This window comes from Mercenaria mercenaria, chromosome 18, assembly GCF_021730395.1.
Source record: "Mercenaria mercenaria strain notata chromosome 18, MADL_Memer_1, whole genome shotgun sequence".
NCBI lineage: Eukaryota > Metazoa > Mollusca > Bivalvia > Venerida > Veneridae > Mercenaria > Mercenaria mercenaria.
In genome coordinates this window covers 2,110,956-2,127,597 of record NC_069378.1, presented here as the reverse complement: position 1 = coordinate 2,127,597, position 16,642 = coordinate 2,110,956, and positions in this window count along the sequence as shown.

Sequence of the window (16,642 nt, the reverse complement as noted above, 5' to 3'; positions counted from 1 at the left end):
AATTTGTATGTTTGATATATTGATAACGTAACACATTAAGCACAGATAGTGTTTATCTCCCTTGTCATGCTATCATTGCTATAATTATTGTTGAATTGTTGTTAATAATAGAATTTGGGTCATTTGTGGCTGAATTGGGTTCATTATGTGTATGACTGGGTCCCAGCTTCGCACATTAAGTCATATACAAAAGTTAAAGGGAACCAGATATTTGATGGAGCAAGTACTCGTTGTAAAACGTTATATTTAAATTTGGACCAATCAGAAACAAGTTCTAAAAATAGCACGTCTGCTGGGGTATAAATAGGTAGATGGATGACAGAGAGCTCATTCGGTATCCGGCGGTCGAAGAAGACACATCGAGGATTCAACTAATAATTTATCCCAGTACCTTGATAAGGAGACTATTGCAATTACCCTGTCAGGGCAGATAAATTATTAAAAAGAAGACTTTGGAAGTTTATAGACTAAAGAAGAGTTGCAGAATTTCAATAAGGTTTCGAGCTATAGGGCCAGCGCATAGGAGTTTTACCTTAAGGGTAGTTGAATGCTATATACGATAGCATATATAGGCTGAGCATCGGGAAGCTGAGACAGAGACCCAGAGTTTGATAATCTACAGAGATAGTAGGAGAGTTCCAGCTTATAGACGGTTCAGCGTTATTGGCGAAGTACAGCCAAGGCATCGGGGATATACCTATATGGTAGTTGAATGCTACATATGATAGCATACAGGCGCTGAGCATCCAGGAATCAGGGCAATCATATAGAGTTTGAGAGGACAGAGGCCGAGCATCTATGCGATAGGACTCGTATGTTGTTGATTCAAAGACATTGTCTGACGGGAACTTCAACAAAAAGACCAGTCAAGTATAGAGTCTCCAGCCTATAGGAGTTTGATCTAATCATTTTTAATTAAAGATTGTTAGTTTGAAATATTTAGTGATTTGCCTGATCCCTGAAATAGTCTAGCTCATAATAGAACTCATTTACGAACCATTGGTACAGGTAACCAGAGGAAAATTCTATATATGAGATATTTGGTCTCACCAGCTCTACGTTTTAACAAAGGACATTCTACATCGTTTGTCAGCTAGTCTAAGACATAGTCACCTTAGCGATTGGACCCAAACCATTGTTTAAGATACTAAAGGCGTAGGCACTTCCTTGTGTCATATAACCAGTATCCTGACAATTTGGGGGTTCGTCCGGGATCCATATCCAAAGTCAAACACAAAAACTTGAATCAGCTAAATTGTCAAATGCAAAACAGTATTGGAATTTGTTAAAAGGATCTGTTGTAAAAAGTAAGACATCTCTAACTACAAAAGATTTTTTAGAGTATTTTAAATCTATTAATGACCCAGACTGTTGTTTTTTTCAACCGGATGAGGATGTTATATATTTCAATGACAGATATTTGAATTGAGAATTAGAAGTAATGTTTAATGAGCTAAATATACCATTTTCACAAACTGAAATTATTAAAGCTTGTAAAAACTTAAATACAGGCAAATCTGGTGGACCTGATTATTTTTTAAATGAATTTTTTAAGTATGGCATAATGTGTGACAGTTTTCTGACTATCTTATGTTCATTTTTTAACAAATTGTTTGACGCTGGGTATTTTCCTGAAGCGTGGACTGAAGGTTTTGTAGTACCTTTACATAAAAAAAGGTGACATTGATACAGCTAGTAATTACAGAGGTATAACATTACTAAGTACATTTGGTAAATTATTTACAAAGGTTATAAATAACAGATTGAATACTTGGGCTGAATATTATCATGGGTATATTGAAGCACAGGCAGGTTTTAGACAAAATATGGGAACTATCGATAATATTTTTGTGTTGCATGGCCTTATAAATCATTTATTGAATAATAATAAAAGAATGTACGCGGTGTTTGTAGACTTTACCAAAGCTTTTGGTTTTTTCGTGAGAGATATTATTTGGTATAAACTCATAAAAATAGGTATTAGAGGTAAAATGCTTGATATTGTTAAATCTATATATTGCAATGTAAGATCAAGAGTAAAGTACAATAATAATATAAGTAATGAAGATTTTTCATGTTTGCTAGGGGTAAGACAGGGTGAATCGCTATCTCCTTTTTTATTTTCGATTTATCTGAATGATATTGAAGAACACTTTATGATACACGGGTTTAATGGAATAGATACTGGAATGTTAAAAATGTTTCTACTTTTATATGCTGATGATATAGTTATTATGGCAGAATCGGAAGAAGAACTAAGAAAGGGTTTATTTTTGTTAGAAGATTATTGTGATAGATGGAAACTAAGTGTAACTTCAACAAAGACAAAAATTATGATATTTAAGAAAGGTGGACAGTTAAAAAATGATCTACAATTTTTGTTTAAAGGTCAGGTTTTAGATATTGTCAATAATTTTACATATTTAGGAATAGTTTTTACCACTGGTGGCTCATTAAAATGACATATGATACATTAGCAGGACAGGCTACAAAGGCAATGTATAAACTGAAATCAGCTCTTGTTAAATACCCAGGTATGCCAATAAAAGGTCAGTTGGAATTATTTGATAAGCTAATTTTACCTATTTTAAACTATGGGTCAGAAATTTGGGGGTTAAACGAATCTATGGTGCTAGAAAGGGTACATTTAAGCTTTTGTAAAAGATTACTTGGCGTCAAAATCCAAACACAAAATAACTTTATATAGAGTGAGCTAGGTAGGACATCGCTGCTAACAAGAAGAGCTATGGGTGTTATTAAATATTGGTTGAAAATTATACAAATGAAGAATGAAAAATATGTAAAGGCTGTTTATGATTTGATGTGCAGACAATTAGAAGTAAAACCATATAGTAACTCATGGGCAAAATCTGTGAAAAATCTGTTACAATCCCTTGGCTTTTATGATGTGTGGTTATTTCAGGAAGTTGGTGATAATGATGCATTTATATCTGTACTAAAAACTAGATTAACTGATGTATTTATTCAAAACTGGAGGGCGGATATTAATGATTCAACAAGAGGAAAAAGTTACGCTTTGTTTTCAAGTTTCAAGCTTCAACCATATTTAAAATTAGTAAACATAAGTAAGTTTAGAAATGCACTTTGTAGATTACGAGTTTCATCTCACAGACTAGAAATTAAAACAGGCAGATGGCATAAACCGGTTCCAATCCCTTATAATGAAAGAAAATGTCATTATTGTAATAGCTTAGAAGATGAATTTCATTTTATTTTAGAATGCTCACTTTATTATGATTTGAGAAAAAAGTATATCAAGAAATATTACTGGTCAAGACCAAATATACCAAGATTTATTGAATTAATGACTGCAGAAAATGTTAATATTAATAAGAACTTAGCGATGTATGTACATAAAGCTTTTGACATTAGAAATCAATATTGTTATTATTTTAATTGATAGAAAACCTCTCTTTCCTCACGCTGTATACAGGATACATCATATATGAATTAATATGTATATGATATAATATTGCAGTTCCTAATATTGATGTGCTACTGATATTTACATCATATTCAATTAACTGATACTTGACAATGTAACTATTTGTAAATATATATTTATGTTTGCATGTATGCTCAGGGACCTATGGTCCAATGCATGAATGAATAAACTCTAAAAAAAAAAACTCTATCCAAGGAGGTACAGAGGCTAGTGGTTTTAACATTCTGTTGGTGTACCAGAAGGCGTGTGAATGAAGATAGCATGAGCTACATATAACTGAGTTTCAAAGACAGTTTGAGCTTAAAACTTAAAGATGAACTACGATAAATGGGTTGAGATGGGCGAACGTATGGGTCTGTCAGGTTCAGATCTCATAGAATATGTGGATAGGAAAGAGAAGAAGTACACAGAACGTGAGGAACGTATGCTTAGACGGGATGAGGACAGAAGAAGGTTCAAGAAGCTGAGAAGAAACGACTGTTTGAGCTTGAGCAGGCCGATAAGTTACGGCATTCAGGCTGAGAAGAAAAGGTTATTTGTGTTGGAACGTTTGGAAAAGGAACGAGCTTTGAAAGAGGAAGAACGGTCTTTAAAAGAGGAAGAACGAGTTTTGAAACAGCAAGAGTTGGAAATGCTTAAAATAAAGGCTGAAGCCGGAGCTTTAGGAGCTGATAAAGGTGCTGAGCACTTGAGCAGTAAAACATTGCGGCCAAGGCTTCCGAAGTTCGAGGAAAGTAAAGATGATATGGATGCATACCTCGAGCGATTTGACCGTTTTGTAAAAAGCCAGGGATGGAAAGAAGAGACATGGGCTGTAAGCCTCAGCTCATTACTCACAGGAAAAGGCCTGGACGTATATACAAGCATGCCTCCAGACCAAGCCACTGACTATACTGCATTGAAGAAAGCCGTGCTGAAGCCTTATCAGTTAACAGAGGAAGGTTTTAGATTGAAGATCAGGGAATGCAAGCCAGAACGTGGTGAAAGTGTTTTTCAGTTCATGGCAAGGCTGGACAGGTATTTCAGTCGATGGACAGAAATGGCAGAAGTTGACAATACGTTTGAAATGCTGAAAGACCTTATGATCAGAGAACTGTTCATCCAAACTTGTTCCAAGGACCTTGCTTTATTCCTAAAGGAAAGAGTTGCAAAGTGGAGAGCTGAGATTACATAGTTGGCAGAACAATATATTGAAGCTCATGGTGGCTCTATCACATATAACCGGATAAATAGAAGTAATTTGTCATGCAGCAAAGAGCCACAGCCTTCGACCGAGGTTTAGCCAGTGTCTCAGCCTACACAAAGAGAAAAGCCAGCTTTTAAGAAGCCCGTATGTTTCATATGTAATAAGGAAGGTCATATAGCACGAGAATGCAGAGACCTATCCAAGAGGAAAGTAAGCGGTACAGCTTTAGCTAATACGGTATCCTATGAGGAGAGACAGAGAAATAGGCATGGCACGCAAGACTCTACACATGCATATTAGAGAAAGGAAGGCCAAGCGCAGAAAGACAGACAGTCGGAACTCAGAAAAGTTTCAGCTTCATGCATAGCTGTACCATTAGATACAAACATGTTAAAGAAAACATAGAAGATGGACGGCTTTTGCTAGCAAATGGACAATCTGTTTCTGTCATAGTAAGCACCTGCACCATTGATTTAATAAAGGGTAAAGGGAACTTGATATTGAATAAAGGGTATATAGGTGATAAAGAAGTCCAGGTGTTGAGAGACACAGGTTGTGAGTTAGCGGCTGTCAGGAAAGACCTTGTATCAGAGAGTGAAATGTTAGATAAGCAATATCTTATGGTTGCGATTGATGGAGTTCAAGGACAGTTCCTGTAGCAAAGATACAGGTTGATACACCATATTTTACAGGAGATGTTGAGGCAATGGTTTTGCCGACGATGACATGCGATTTGATGATCGGAAATACAAAAGGAGTTTCAGATAAGCCAGTCAAAAAATGGAAAACCCGAAATGAAAGACAGTCTTCATCCGGCAAGAATATTGCTGCAACTGGGATGACGGAAACCCAGCATGCAATAAATGTAGAAATTACGGAACCGTTTGAGGTTTGCAAAGTCAAAGAGCAAACCTTTAATGTCGAGCAAATGAAAAATGCTCAGAAAGATGATGAGACGTTAAAGAAACTTTGGACTTACGCTAAAGATAAGGCGAAACTGAAAACAACAAGAGGTTTCAGGTTTCATTATGAAGTGAGGAAAAACGTATTATATAGAATCTTCGAGGAGAAAAGGGGATGAGTGGTTAAACAGATAGTAGTCCCAACCCAGTTCAGGAGAAGTGTTATGACATAAGCTCATAAGGCAATAGCCAGGGTACACTTATCAGCTAAAGAGATACTTGATAAAATACGAGCGAGTTTTCACTGGCCAGACATCACAAATGAAGTAACAATGTTTTGCCGGTCATGTGATGTATGCAAGAAAGTAAAGACTGACCTGTCATCAAAGAGCAGTTACAGTAGACATGGTTTGCAAGAATACAGGCATCATGATAGAACAGAAAGAAACTGGAGACAATCTGATGACAGACCAGAGTCACACAATTTTGATGATCAAGGATTCAACCTGTATCATGAGAGGTCATCTATTAAGTACGTGAATAGAGGATCACGTTGGCATAACAGAAAGGGTGTATATGATAGAGGTATTAACAGACGAGATGTTAGGGGTTATAAAGACCATGGCCCAAATAAATCTGACCATAAGAAGTCATGGAGACAAAATGACATGAGAGATGATCTCGGTAAAGGGTTTATACGTAGGCCTGATAGGAGCTTTCATGTAAAAGGAGGTTTTGGTGATAACAATTATTATGTCAACAGGAACGTTGACAAGTTCTCTTACGATCAGAGAAACAAATGAATCATTTATGATGATATTAAAAAAAAGTCAGGAGATGATCGTTGTATGATATTCTTGAAATCATATACATTATGTTGAGTCTTTTAGAGATGTTTGATCTTTGATACTAATTCAATCAGTATATTACTAAATGTATGTTAATAATAACAGTGATAAATGGTTTGTAAAAAAATGGAGAAATAGTAAAAAGAAAAGGAGATTTTGTATACAAATTATTCCTTAAAGTTTTGAAAAAACTGAAAGTATTTTCTTGAGAAGGGGGCTATTGTCAGAATAATTTGTATGTTTGATATATTGATAACGTAACACATTAAGCACAGATAGTGTTTGACTCCCTTGTCATGCTATCATTGCTATAATTATTGTTGAATTGTTGTTAATAATAGAATTTGGGTCATTTGTGGCTGATTTGGGTTCATTATGTGTATGACTGGGTCCCACCTTCGCACATCGTCATATACAAAAGTTAAAGGGAACCAGATATTTGATAAAACGTTATGTTTAAATTTGGACCAGTCAGAAACAAGTTCTAAAAATAGCACGTCTGCTGGGGTATAAATAGGTAGATGGATGACAGAGAGCTCATTCGGTATCCGGCGGTCGAAGAAGACACATCGAGGATTCAACTAATGATTTATCCCAGTACCTTGATAAGGAGAATATTGCAATTACCCTGCCAGGGCGGATAAATTATTAAAAAAAGAAGACTTTGGAAGTTTATAGATTAAAGAAGAGTTGCAGAATTTCAATAAGGTTTCGAGCTATAGGGCCAGTGCATAGGAGTTTTACCTTAAGGGTAGTTGAATGCTATATACGATAGCGTATATAGGCTGAGCATCGGGAAGCTGAGACAGAGACCCAGAGTTTGGTAATCTACTGAGATAGTAGGAGAGTTCCAGTTTATAGACGGTTCAGCGTTATTGGCGAAGTACAGCCAAGGCATCGGGGATATACCTATATGGTAATTGAATGCTACATATGATAGCATATAGGCGCTGAGCATCCAGGAATCAGGGCAATCATATAGAGTTTGAGAGGACAGAGGCCGAGCATCTATGCGATAGGACTCGTATGTTGTTGATTCAAAGACATTGTCTGACGGGAACTTCAACAAAAAGACCAGTCAAGTATAGAGTCTCCAGCCTATAGGAGTTTGATCTAATCATTTTTAATTAAAGATTGTTAGTTTCAAATATTTAGTGATTTGCTTCATCCTTGAAATTGTCTAGCTCATGATAGAAATCATTTACGAAGCATTGGTACACGAATCATTAAGGCAAGGTAGCCAGAGGAAAATTCTATATCTGAGATATTTGGTCTCACCAGCTTTACGTTTTAACAAAGGACATTCTACATCGTTTGTCAGCTAGCCTAAGACATAGTCACCTTAGCGATAGGACCGATTTCATTGTTCAAGATACTAAAGGCGTAGGCACTTCCTTGTGTCATATAACCAGTATCCTGACACCTTATTTTGTTTAATAAAGGGAGTAATTCAAAAGCTAGATAAGGTAGAGTTATGCTTCTTTGACAATGCTCTTTGTCTCAATGGCCTCTATAATTATGTGAAATTTCAATAAAATGCCGTTAATAATTTTCAAGTTACTCCAGATAGAGGGACGGACGTACGGAAGAGCGGACAAAGTGGCAACTATGCTCGCCCTTCGAGCAGCATAAAAATAATACTAATAATTTACGATTTACGAAAGTTAAGTGATTAATTGCATCCTCATACATAGCCCATATTTTGTTACGTCACAATCCACATTTTCCGAATTTATCCGTGCATCTGTGCATAGAAAAAACTAACTGAATGCTTACACGTTTCTAAATGGTCATTTAAACGCTAGCAAATGGGTATTGACAGTAATTTTTAGCATTAACCATAGGAATTTCCAGTTCATGTTTATTTGGGCATTATACTTTCAGTGTAGCTTCAAGCAAAATACTGAAACACAAAGTGAAACACAATGTGGTTTTTCTAGGGAATGTCTGGCTATTTTCTAAATATACCATTCAGAACGATAAATGCTAATTAATTTAAGTGACTTTTCTAGATCCTAAAAACACATTTTTTCCAATACCCTAAATTTTCCGTTGAAAACTTTGGCGTTTTCCGAGTGATCCTTTCAAAATATAAACGTTTATAGTACCCAACGTATAACAGATTGCTTTCATTTCTTGTGTTCAAAGCCAGTGTGAAGCATTTGCTCAGATTTGTTCAGTCTGCTAGACTGCCTATTGGAAATGAAAAACAATTGCAAATAAGGGACACATATACTTAAATGAACCTCAGTTTTGTCTCAATATTTTTAAATTTTATACTCGTATATACTATTTCATTTTATATTTTCGGATGAAATACTGAGATTTAAGTGATTAAAAAATCTAATAAATTCAAGGTGAATGATATCAAATGAGCCGTGCCATGAGAAAAACCAACATAGTGGCTTTGCGACCAGGATGGATATAGACCGCGCATCCGCGCAGTCTGGTCAGGATCCATGTTGTTATCTAACAGTTTCTCTAATTCCAATAGGCTTTGAAAGCGACCAGTATGGATCCTGACCAGACTGAGCGGATGCGCAGGCTGGTCTGGATCCATGCTGGTTGCAAACGCACTATTTTGGTTTTCACATGGCGCGGCTCAAATTTATTTTTCAGTACTCCAGTTGGGACTTAATTAAATATGTTTTCCCTTTGGGTGTTTCAGGCACTCTCATCTTTTTTGATAATAACTTAAACACTGTTAAATAAGAGTAGTTTTGGGTGCACAAATAAAATTCATATTGAAAGCAAGTTTTTCTTAGTTTTTAGCTTCCGCCTTGCCATTATGCGCCGTGTATTAATCAGTTAACAGGAGCGAAAACAATATCACAAGTTTAGAATGGTTTTGACTTACCAGTAGCTGTTTCCGATAACGCATCAAAAGTGTGTGTTCTGTAAGCCTTCTTGCACTAATTTTGAAGATTTTGGGCCAAATTTATGTACAATCTAACAAAACCTGTCATTGAACTAATAAATCATAACAACAGTATATTGCCAGGCATGTAAACAATTCATCCATTTTTTCATTCAATACACATGAGCAGTCAACACTGGTCAATTTCTCCAGCTGTCCGATTCCAGCTACGTTTTCTGTGAAATATTATCCTCTTATATCCTTGTAAATTTCAACACCTAGATAGTTGCCTTACACACGCTTAAATAAAAAGAATAAAAGCACTTTACCCTTGCCGTGAATTAAAATAAATCCAGTTTTAGTTTCCAAAATGTCACAAAATTTCTTTTCTCCCGCCGCCATTCGTGAGAATAATACTGCTTACGCCGTGCATGTGTTAACATAATTAAGGTTAAGAAGTAGGCCTTGAGAAACAAAAATCAAACAACACCAAATCATAGAAAGAAAGAGTTGTTTGACATGAAACTTGAACAGCATGTAAAACATGTATATTATTATACGACACAAGAGTCAGTATACTGATATAAACATTGAATTCCGGAAAAGGACTGCCCAAATGGGCACCACTGCCAGACAGTTAAACGCCTTTAAAAACTCACCGTTTTCAAAGAACAGTTACACATGTTCGTTTTGATGCATTTGCAGTAGCGTGCGTGTGGTGAAATTTCGCATAACAAGGTGGAACACAGTTTTCAGCAATTGTTTATTTTTATTTCTTTACAAAAGTATTCTTTTCAAAGGGAGACAACTTTTTCTCGACTATTTTAAGTACATATGTCATTCATTTTCAAAGGGAGACAACTTTTTCCGATTATTTTAAGTATAAATGACATTCATTTTCAAAGGGAGACAATTTTTTCCGACTAGTTTCAATAATCGCCGGGAAAAAGTTGTCTCCCTTTGAAAGACTGGACGGGCGCCTGTGATAAATATATACTTGGCGTGATTATTGTATTATCGTTGAACACAGACTTTACTGTGGCAGCGAAACATCAAAATACTTATTACCGCGTAAACGCTAGGAAAGATATTTAATTATACATGTAATGTGAAATTAACAGGTACATGTTTCCTGTAATATTTCAACAATATTCTTGAAAACATGTTATTAAATATGCTACTTATTTTGTCCTTTTAACCTTTCTATTTTCGATTCATTTCTATCAAAATACGCTTACAAAATATGAGAGTCAGTTAATATTTCTATTTTTGATCAACAAAACTAGTTTCGTCAAGTATTGTATCAAGGTCGGTTATTAAACGTCAGAGCCTCTTTTTCGATTTAAACACGCCCTCCAGAACAAGCCGGAGATTCTTCTATACAGGTAAAGATATTTTGATCGTAGTGCGCTAAAGGATTTTATGTTGTGCAAATGATAGACGGCAGATTAATATTGCTTCTTTAGATAACACAAATATGGCATCATCATTAATAACGAACTTTTCACGGCAAAATCATTAGAGCAAATATTCAAGTACGCAATTAAATACGGATTAATTCTATGTGGTACGATTTTTCCATTTGTACATCCATTTTTATGTCGTTAGTGGAAATTTGATCTTTTGCGCTTATCAGGTACAGTATAAAGTTACCTTTTCAAATCACAGAACAAAGACATTTTTTCCTTTTCCTTTAGAGGTTAATTGTCTTTCAACTCAATTTTTTTATTAATCTTGAAACTCAAATGTATATTCTTGAAGCTTGTCGGAATGTCTGTGATGGTGATCTCAAAAAAGGCCGTATTGATATTATTTGGTAATCCGCCAAATAGCAGTTTGCAAGAGAGACTTGAAATGCGTGAAAACAAATAATACAATCCCTAGATTAAAGAAAAGGTGCATAGAGACATGTTTCTTCTGAATGTCAAAAAGGCAATGGAACAATAAAAAAAGAGAACGGAATATTTCTCTAAAAAGATTTACATCAATGCCTTAATAGAACAACACAGTTTAATGTAAACAATTTTAAGTGCTGTACTACAGATAAAGTACTTGAGCGTGTTGCCTGATGGATGGATTATGGATTTAAAGATAATCTTAGAAGCATTTGAAGACCGACCGAGCACAGGTCTCGGTCATAAACTTGTTTTTTTAATATTTCAACTAGGTTAAATAAAATCCTTGCTATTGTAATCAATAAAAACAAGTGTCTCTTCGCATTATTTGATTGTACAATGTAAATATCTAAGTGGCGTATGACTGTATTTATAGAAATGCTCAGCGGCTTAAAGTATTGGCAATGATAAAAGATGCATAAGAAAAGGCTAAAACTTGTGTTCGTTTATGTAATATATACTTAGACGTTTTAGAATATGCAGTGAGGGAGGAGGAGGGATAATATATCACCAGTGCTTCTTTCTTTCTTTGTTGAAGATTTATAATTATTTATCCAAAATGACATATACTCTGGTCTTCCTTTTGATGGGATTGTACTTATTCTACTGCTATTTGCTGAGGGCATGGTTATTTTTGGTAAAACACCCGAATAAATAAATACAAGTCTAGAATTGATGTGTACTTACCGTAAAACATGGAGTCTAGAGGTTAATGCACATAAAACTAAAACTATGGTGTTTTAGAAACGAGATGGTCTGCTTGAAAATGAAGTTTGTACATATAACGGAAACCGATTAGAAGTAATGTATGATTCTAACAATCTCTGTACAGCTTTTTAACCATACTAGTAGTTTTGCGTTAAGTCAACAGCTATTGGCCGGTAAAGCCTTAAAAACTTCAACGCTTAGCCTTACGTTTTGAGAAAAAAGTCAAACAGCACCAAATCATAGAAGGAAAGAGTTGCTTCACGTGAAAATTTAACAGCATGTAAAACATGTATATTATTATACGAAACAAGTGTCAATATACTGATATAAACATTGAATTCCGAAAATGGGCTGCCTAAAGGGGCCTCACTTCCGGGCAGTCAAACGCCCTAAAACTCACCATTTTCAAAGAACTGTTACATATATTCGTCTTGATGCATTTGCAATAGCGTGCGAGTGTTGAAAATTGACATAACTAGGTGGAACACAGTTTTCAGCAATTGTTAATTTTTATTTCTTTACAATTGACATTCATTTTCAAATGGGGACAACTTTTTCAGAATATTTAAAGTATCTGTCATACGGGACAGTACTGCAGAACATGTAATTGTCAGGTAAAATATTGGTAAAGATGTTGTTCGTTCATCCAATACTTCTTTGTTTTGATGATATACTCTTAATAAATGTTTAAGCAATCAACTGTAGAAAATTTTAGAAGATGAAACCTAAAATACAGTGATAATTATTTGATTTCTTTGTTTGGTCCATACCAAGTAATTCAACTAAAATATGTAAATCGAAAGAAATCGAAAGAATGCACCTAAAAATTTCTTGATAAACTACCGCCTTGTAAATTACTTGGTAAAATGATGAATACAGCTTTACAATTGCAAATTGTGATGATAACTTTCTGTAGATATTAACGAATAATGAAGTCATTGATATTATAATTCAGTTTAAAGAATATTTTGTCTCCAAATAGTAAGCTACTTTGTTTCCATATAGTAAGATACTTTGTTTCAACATAGTAAGCTACTTTGTTTCCACATAGTTAGTTACTTTGTTTCCACATAGTAAGATACATTGTTTCAACATAGTAAGATACTTCGTTTTTATGTAGTAAGATACTTTGTTTCCAAATAGTTAGTTACTTTGTTTCCACATAGTAACTTTGTTTCCAAATAGTAAGGTACTTTGTTTTACCATCGTTAGCTACTTTGTTTCCATATAGTAAGATACTTTGTTTCCACACAGTAAGCTACTTTGTTTCAACATGGAAAGATACTTTGTTTCCACATAGTAAGATACTTTGTTTCCACATAGTAAGATAGTTTGTTTCCGCATAGTAAGCTACTTTGTTTCCACATAGTAAAATACTTTGTTTCCACATAGTAAGATACTTTCTTTCCACATAGTAAGCTACATTTATTCCATATACATGTAGTAAGAATTTTTATTCAAAATAGTAAGCTGCTTTGTTTCAACAAAATCGGCTACTTTGTTTCCACATAGTAAGCTTCTTTATTTCAACAGAGTAAGCTACTTTGTTTCCACATAGTAAGATAATATGTTTCCACATAGTAAGACATTTTGTTTCCATATAGTAAGCTAATTTGATTCCACATAGTAAGCTACATTCTTTCAACATAATAAGCTACTTTGTCTCCACATAGTAAGACATTTTGTTTCAATAAAGTAAGCTACTTTCTTTCAACATAGTAAGCTACTTTGATTCCACATAGTAAGCTACTTTGATTCAACATAGCAACTTTCTTTTCAAATAGTCAGCTACATTGTTTCTACGTAGTGAGCTAATTTGTTTCCACATAGTATGCTACACTGTTTCCTCATAGTAAGTTACTTTGTTTCCACATAGTAAGTTACTTTGTTTCCACACAGTAAGCTACTTTGTTTCAACATAGTCAGCTACTTTGTTCCACAAATAATGATACTTTGTTTCAACATAGTAAGCTACTTTGTTTCTGCATAGTGAGATATATGGCTACTTTATCTACATATAGTAAGCTTCGCTTACATATAGTCAGCGACTTTGGTTCCACATAGTTAGCAGTTAAACCCGAACACACACACACACACACACATAGTTAGCATGCAGTGAGTAAGCTACCTTGTTTCAAAATAGTCAGCTGCTTTGTTTCCACATAGTAAGCTACTTTTTTCGTATAATAAGCTACTTTGCTTCATATAGTAAGCTTCATCTTGTCCACGTAGCAAGCACAACGTAAGCTACTTTGTTTCCACAAAGTAAGCTCCTTTGTTTACATATAGTAGGCTAATTTGTTTCCACATTGTAAGATACTTTGGTTCCACATAGTATGCTACTTTGTTTCTAAATAGTAAGCTATTTTGTTTCAACATAGTAAGCTACTTTGCTCCAGATAGTCAGCTTAATTTTGTCCACGTACCATGCAAAAACTAAGCTACATTGTTTCCACAAAGTAAGCTTCTTTGCTTGCACATCTTAAGCTTTTTTGTTTCCACATTGTAAGATACTTTGTTTCCACATAGTATGCTACTTTGTTTCCACATAGTAAGATACTTTGGTTCCACATAGTATGCTACTTTATTCCTACATAGTAAGCTGCTTTCTTTCCACATAGTAGGCTACGTTGCTACCACATAGTAAGCACATAGTAAGCTACTCTGTTACCATAAAGTAAGCTATTCTCTTTCCGCATAGTAAGGTATTTTGTTTCCACATAGTTAGTTACTTTGTTTCCACATAGTAAGCTACTGTTTATAGTTAGTTACTTTGTTTCCAAATAGTAAGATACTTTGTTTCAACATCGTTAGCTACTTTGTTAGCACATAGTAAGCTACTTTGTTTGCACATAGTAAGCTACTTTCTTTCAACAAAGTACGGTACTTTGTTTCCACATAGTAAGACATCTTGTTTCCACACAGTAAGCTACTTTGTTTCCACATAGTAAGATACTTTTCTCCAGATAGTAAGCTACGTTGTTTCCAGATAGTAAGATACTTTGATTCCATAGGGTAAGATACTTTGTTTCCACATAGTAAGCTACTTTGTTTCCACATAGTAAGCTGCTCTGTTTCCTAATAGTAAGCCCCTAGTCTAGTAAGCTACTTTGTTTCCACATAGTACGATACTTTGTTTCCACATAGTAAGATACTTAAATTCCACATAGTAACCTTTGTTTCTAAATAATAACCTTTGCTTACACATAAAAAGCTACATTGTTTCCACATAGCAAGCTGTTTTGTTTCCTAATAGTAAGCTCTTAGTAAGCTACTTTGTTTCCACATAGTATGATATTTTGTTTCCACATAATAAGATACTTTAATTACACATAGTAAGCTTTGTTTCGAAATGATAATCTTGCTTACACATAGTAAGCCACTTTGTTTCCACATAAAAAGCTGCTTTGTTTAGTAAGCCACTTTGTTTTCAAATAGTAAGCTACTTTGTTTCAACATCGTAAGCTAGTTTGTTTCCATATAGTAAGATACTTTCTTTCAACATAGTAAGATACTTTTTTTCAACATAGTAAGTTACTTTCATTCCACTTAGTAAGATACTTTGTTTCCACATAGTAAGAAAGTTTGTTTCCACATAGTAAGATATCTACTTTGATTCCACATAGATATCACATAGCAAGATACTTTGTTTCAACATAGTAAGCTCTTTGTTTCCTCATACTAAGGCCATAGTACGCTACTTATTTTCCACGTAGTAAGCTGTGTTGTTTCCACATAGTAAGATACTTTGTTTTCACATAGTTAACTGTTTTTTTTCCTCATAATAAGCACAAAGTAAGCTTTTCTGTTTCCATATAGAAAGCTTCTCTGTTTCCACATAGTAAGCCGCTTTTTCCACAAAGTAAGCTACTTTGTTTCCTCATAGTAAGCTGCTTTTTTCCAAATAGTAAGCAGAAAGTAAGCTACTCTGTTTCCATATAGGAAGCTATTCTGTTACCACGTAGTAAGCCACTTCTTTCCTCATAGTAAGGTAATTTGTTTCCACATAGTAAGCTACTTTGTTTCCAAATTGTTAGATACTTTGTTTCCACATAGTAAGCTGTTCTGTTTCCTCATAGTAAGCTACTCTGTTTTCATATAGTAATCTTTTCTGCTTCCGCATAGTAAGCTACTTTGTTTCCATATAGTAAGCTCATAGTAAGCTACTTTGTTTCCACGTAGTAAGATACTTTGTTTCCACATAGTAATCTGTTTTGTTTCCACATAGTAAGATACTTTGTTTCTGCATAATAAGCAGACAGTAAGCTACTTTGTTTCCTCATAGTAAGCTGCTTTATTTCCACATAGAGAGCTTCCTTGTTTCCACATAGCTACTTTGGTTCCACATAGTAAAATACTTTGTTTCCACATATTGAGATACTTCTTTTTCCACATGGTAAGCTACCTTGCTTCCACATAATAATCACATAGTCAGCTACTTTGTTTCCACATAATAAGCTACTTTGTTTCCACACAATAAGCTACTATGTTTCAACATAATAAGCGTCTTTGTTTTCGCATAGTAAGCTGCTTTGTTTTCGCATAGTAAGATATTGTATTTCCACGTATTAAGATACTTTATTTCCATATAGTAAGCTGCTTGGTTTCCACATAGTAAGCACATAGTCGGCTACTTTGTTTCCACATAGTAAGCTGTTTTGTTTCCACATAGTAAGCACATAGTCAGCTACATTGTTTCCACATAGTAAGCTTTGTTTCCACATAGTAAGCTACGTTGTTTTCACTTAGTAAGCTGCTTTGTTTCCACATAGTATGATTA